The 6,000-nt window shown below is 44.9% G+C and overlaps 1 protein-coding gene across 2 annotated transcripts in view; it reads left to right on the top strand.

Moving 5' to 3' along the window:
- The first annotated feature begins 561 nt into the window (after window positions 1-561).
- CACNA1F (calcium voltage-gated channel subunit alpha1 F) overlaps window positions 562-6,000 on the top strand; it is a 128,029-nt gene continuing 122,590 nt past the window's right edge. For both annotated transcript variants that reach the window (XM_056538957.1, XM_056538956.1), the window contains exons 1-2: window positions 562-652; window positions 2,976-3,081. The gene's annotated coding sequence lies outside the window, so the exon portion shown is untranslated. The remainder of the gene's footprint in view (window positions 653-2,975; window positions 3,082-6,000) is intronic.

Genomic DNA, 6,000 nt, shown 5'->3' with positions numbered 1-6,000 from the left:
GAGCGCCCACGAAAGCCACGTTACCAAATACGGTGAATGAATGTCAGCATATATGGGAAAGTCACATGATCATGAAGGTGCAGGAGGTCACATGACCTGATCCTACATTATAAGGGTGTGAGTGATGACAGGGTCACGTGACCACACGGTACATGATGAAGGTGTCACTACAAAGGCAAGTCACATGACCCCGAGGCATAATGAAGGTGCAGCTGCAAAGCGATCACATGATTCTCCAGGGCTACTTACGTGCCGCAAGTCCGCAGAGTGTGAATGAGGATCCGGTCCACCTCCTCCATGGCACGGTGGGGGGCAGTGTCTGTATATAGGATAACGGCGTGCCCCCTGCCCCTGCGTCTATAGACATTGACCTACGTGTGAGCAGGGTCCTTATAGCGCCATGACTGGTGGATACGTGCCTCCCTGCAGCTGACAGCCCGCTTCCTATCCCCCCTTTCACACTTACTACAGCACACAGGAAACAGCTCACCTCCGGACTACACGCCCCACAATCCAACGCGCTCATCGCTCCTTACTTTAAATTTGACCGGAAGTGACTTTGTACGCGGCTCGCGTCGCGGGGCGTGATGGGATTTGTAGTCTAGGACGTGAACGCCGTGTTTGACACATTTCATGTAAATTGTAAATGGATGTAAGAAAAAACCCAAAAACCTAAAGTCATCCTATTTTTGGGAGGGGCAGATTTATAAAACGATCTAAAGAAAGACTCTCTGCTGCCCATAGAAACCTATAAAAGCGCAGCATTCATTTTCAAGATCAATGTGATTGGTTGCCATAGGCGACAGTCTTATTTTTAAAACAGCATCATAAATATGGTTTATTGACCAAATGTTTGGACTTATAATGTAAAAAAAATAAATAAAAGGTTAACAGTCGTTGGTTGCTATGGGCAATATATATTTTTATGTATTTTTTTAATATATATATTTATATATATATATGTGTGGTGTAAAATTTACATATATATATATATATATATATATGTGTGTGTATGTAATAAATATCATATATATATATATGTATATATGTATATATAAATATATGCGCCACTTCCACATCTGCTATTTGGACTATATATATATATATATATATATATATATATATTAATTATAACTCTGTAGTCGCATGGCTCTCAGGCTGTTGGAAAAACTACAACCCTCGATCGATAGAAGTTGTCATTGGGTGACTGTATCTGGACAGGCACACCTTGGGGAACCCTGCTGTAGTTAATAGACAACCCTTGGCCCTCATGCACAATTACACACATTGTGCAAAACTACATCTCCCATCATGCCGGTGTCAGGCCCAAGGCCTGATTATGGAAACATACATGTGTTTTATAATTGTATCTGGGTATAAACTAAGACCTGGGGGGTGAGGGTCATTCAGACTGTGTGTTTTGTGTATTGCATTTTATTGGGGGGTCTGGCTGTTTGTTTACATCTCCTTTGAAGTCAAAGGCTCTTTTGAAGCAACAGAGGTGCCCCCTGGTGGGATCAGAGGGGAGGGGGGAATGGAGTCTCCCTCCAAAAAGGCAGATATATAATATTTAACAATGCTGGACTCAGGTTGTTAAAGGCTGTGCCAGAAGCTGAAAAGACCATCTTAAGAACAGCACTCTCATGGACTGCTATATCATCATGCTGTAAGAACTTCATCTTTTGTTTTCTGAACTTGCCTTGCTAAACTCTTTTATATATTTTTGTACCTGTATGTCATTTGTTTATTTTTATATATTTAGCACTGTGATACCTTTTATCAGATTAAATGTTTAATTAATCAGCTCTGGTCTTTGATCTCTAAATATATGAGCTCACCTTTCTGAAGGCAGCTCTGGTGGAAACACGTTTATCTAAGGGTTAATTTGGTGACTTGCTGGGACTAGTAGTGGCTACCCAGAGGTCTGGCGGCTTTAACCCTTGCACCATCACACTCTCTCTAATGTCTTGGCTGGACTGATAGGGTGTGATCGTGACAGCCGGTCACTAATAGATACATTTTTTATAGAGAGAGGCCACACAGTGCAAAGAAAAGAGCTGTCACTGAAGCACTAGTACTAAAACATAACTTTTAATGAAAATCAGTCAAAAAAATTACGCCACAAAAATAGATATAGTTTGAAAATGCTTAAAGAGTACCTGTCCCCAAACTAACTTTTTAATATATTGTTCCTTATGTAATTATAAGACACTTTACTCTTTACTTGCTGTTAAAATTCTCAAACTTTATATGTTTTTAATGGGATTGAAAAAATGGCCACTAGGTGGCTCTGTTCTGTTCCCTGCGCAAGTCAAACAGTTAGTTTGGTCTCCTCCCGGCCTGGCAGGAGACCAAACTCAGGAAGTGTGTGCGGGGCATGGTGAGGCACAGCTTTCGCAGGCTTCAGTGATGTTGTGCCTGCTGGGGACGCCCACTCTCTCCTGCCGGGAGCTCACACAATGTGAGCAAGGGGAAAGGTGTGATACACAGCTTTTTAAACCTCAGTAGGGGTGTTAGGAGTAGTTAGGAAACATAATCTGAGTTAGTTTAGAAAATATGTAGGGTACCTGGCCTTAGAGGAATAGGTGCCCCTGACTGCAGGGACACGAGGGGTTAATAGGTACCCAGGATAGAGGCCCTCCCACAGATCAGGGCGGGGGGCAAGGGGTGGCTAGTTACGCCCATAGGGTATAAGGGGCCCCCACTCTTTTTGGTTCCTCCTCTTACCTCACCAGCGCCAGAGGAAACGTCCCTCCCTCCCTCCCTTTAGTGTTGGGTTACGTTTGTAATTTGTATTTATGTTGCCTGAGCTCTGGTTGTTCGGCATGCTGGGTTGCTTGTTACCCCTTATGAAAAAAAATTAAAAAAATTATAATGAATATATATATATAAAATTTCTACAACATTGTTTTTGGTGGCTTTCTTGGTTCTCCATGTCATTTTATGATTGTTTGTTGTCTGTTTGTTCCTTTTAGTCACAGCTGGCATGAAGATGTTATGACCTGGTGGATGGAAGGTGCCTTTGGCAGTCATGCCCGTCGTGGACCCGACGGCCGGCATACCTCTGCGGCTGTGGAACAGGTCAATTTAATACATTTTGGTTATCCAGTTACTGCCATGCAGTGTTATAAACAAGTTTAGAGTTGCACGCTATAGTGCTATTTATTATTGTTAATACATTGGAGCTGTGACCACCACCTCAGCCCACTAAAGAAAAATACCGTGTTTGTCGTTATTGGGAGATGGGGGAGGGTATGAGTTTATAGGAGGGGAGGCGGTGTTCAATGCAGTCTGGTTTGGTGACAGGTATTCTTTAATCTATGGATTCAATATACAGCTATAATACTCCAAAATTCCCAAAATGATACTTAGACTACAAATGACACATAGCAACAATCATACTATAATATCTATGGCCCAGATTTATCAAACTGTGAGAGAAAAAGTGGAAAGATTTTCCCACAGCGACCAATCACAGCTCAGCTAACAAGCTGAGGTAAAGTGAAAGCTGAGCTGTGATTCGTGTCTGAGGGACAATCGCTCCAACTTTTTCTCTCACACAGTTTGATAAATCTGGGCCTATATGTGTCTAGTCGCAAAGAAAAAAGAGGAAATTATTTACTAGTATCAAAGTTGTAGTTTTATGACTGTATCTGGAAATTTGCAGCTTGGGAAACCCAGCTGTAGTTCCCAGACAACCCTTGGGTCCCATATACACATTAGAAGACTACATCTCCCATCCTACAACTCCAACTACCAGCCTTTGGCTGTTAAAGGAAAACTGTCAGCTTTCTCCCCCCGCACTAACCAGTGGTACTGGCTGGTAGTGCGGGGGACGCTGATCAGTATGATCCTTACCGTGCCCAGATCCGCTGCGCCGTTCCACCGTAATCTTCAGTCTATGCAAATGAGGTGCTAACTTGCATCGGCCGGGCTAACTGGCACTCTGACTTCAGTGCCGCTGGCCGCAGCGCCACCCAACTCATCAATATTCCTCCCCTCCTTCCGCCTCTCCCTCTTCTCCCCGCTCTGTAATGAAGAGAGAGGGGAGGAATATTGATGAGCTGGCCGGCGCTGCGGCCAGCGGCACTGACGTCAGAGTGCCAGTTAGCCCGGCCAATGCAAGTTAGCATCTCATTTGCATAATACGAAAATAGAAGATCCGGGCATGGTAAGAATCAAACTGATCAGCGTCCTCCGCACTACCAGCCAGTACCACTGGTTAGTGCGGGGGGGAGAAAGCTGACAGTTTTCCTTTAAAGCATGCTGGGGGTTGTAGTTTTGCAACAGCTGTAGGCATCCTGGTTGGGAAACATTGGTGTAGAGAATGTACATACAAAAAAAAATTATATGTGCTACAGTTCACAGTATAAACTGCAGCACATTTTAATTGAAAACAAAAATAAGTGTAAAAATAAAATGAGTGAACGTAGCCTACGGCTAATAGTACTCCTACATAACAGTAAGGTTCAGATTCCATGTTAGAAAAAAATATAATAATAATCTTTATTTAAAATATTAATAAAAATAAAAGTAATATATTCTAAGTATGGAGTCATACGCAGAAAGAGTATGCAGGAGAACAAAACAACGTTACTAGTACAAAAATATATGGAAGCTTGGATATGATAGATATTATGTATGGCGATGTAGATGTTATGGCATAATCACAGTGATCAAATTATATTTACAGAATATATAGAATACTTTACTATGATTTACAAGTGTATAGCATTTACAAAATAAAAAATACAAAATAACAGCAAAATACAAAATAACAGCAAATATATCTATCATATCCAAGCCTTAAAGGGGTACTCCTGTGTAAAACTTTTTTTTTTTTTTTTTTAAATCATCTGGTGCCAGAAAGTTAAACAGATTTGTAAATCACTTCTATTAAAAAATCTCAATCCTTCCAAGAGAAATCCAAAAAAGAAATGCATTTCCTCTGATGTCATTGTTACGCCTAGCGCTCCGGGTCCCCGCTCCTCCCCGGAGCGCTCACGGCGTCTTTCTCCCTGCAGCTCCCCGGTCAGTCCCGCTGACCGGGAGCGCTGCACTGTCACGGCCGTTGGGGATGCGATTCGCACAGCGGGACGCGCCCGCTCGCGAATCGCATCCCAGGTCACTTACCCGTTCCCGTCCCCTGCTGTCATGTGCTGGCGCGCGCGGCTCCGCTCTCTAGGGCGCGCGCGCGCCAGCTCCCTGAGACTTAAAGGGCCAGTGCACCAATGATTGGTGCCTGGCCCAATTAGCTTAATTGGCTTCCACCTGGTCCCTGACTATATCTGACCTCCTCCCATGCACTCCCTGGCCGGATCTTGCTGCCCTTGTGCCTAGTGAAAGCGGTTTGTGTGTCTAAAGCCTGTGTACCAGAACTTCTGCCATCCACCCTGACTACGAACCTTGCCGCCTGCCCCCGACCTTCTGCTACGTCCGGCCTTGCTTCTGTCTACTCCCTTGTACCTCGCCTATCATCAGCAGTCAGAGAGGTGAGCCGTTGCTAGTGGATACGACCTGGTCACTACCGCCGCAGCAAGACCATCCCGCTTTGCGGCGGGCTCTGGTGAAAACCAGTAGTGACTTAGAACCGGTCCACTAGCGCGGTCCTCGCCAATCCCTCTCTGGCACAGAGGATCCACTACCTGCCAGCCGGCATCGTGACAGTACCTCGCCTATCATCAGCAGTCAGAGAGGTGAGCCGTTGCTAGTGGATACGACCTGGTCACTACCGCCGCAGCAAGACCATCCCGCTTTGCGGCGGGCTCTGGTGAAAACCAGTAGTGACTTAGAACCGGTCCACTAGCGCGGTCCTCGCCAATCCCTCTCTGGCACAGAGGATCCACTACCTGCCAGCCGGCATCGTGACAGTAGATCCGGCCATGGATCCCGCTGAGGTCCCTCTGCCTTATATCTCTGATATCACCACGGTGGTCGCCCAGCAATCCCGACAGATCGCCCATCTAACCCACCAGCTGTCGGAAATGTCCACCATTGTGC

Source organism: Hyla sarda, chromosome 9 (assembly GCF_029499605.1).
Source record: "Hyla sarda isolate aHylSar1 chromosome 9, aHylSar1.hap1, whole genome shotgun sequence".
NCBI classification, from domain to species: domain Eukaryota; kingdom Metazoa; phylum Chordata; class Amphibia; order Anura; family Hylidae; genus Hyla; species Hyla sarda.
The sequence above is the reverse complement of the archived record's forward strand: the minus strand, read 5'-3'. Positions and strand labels throughout refer to the sequence as shown.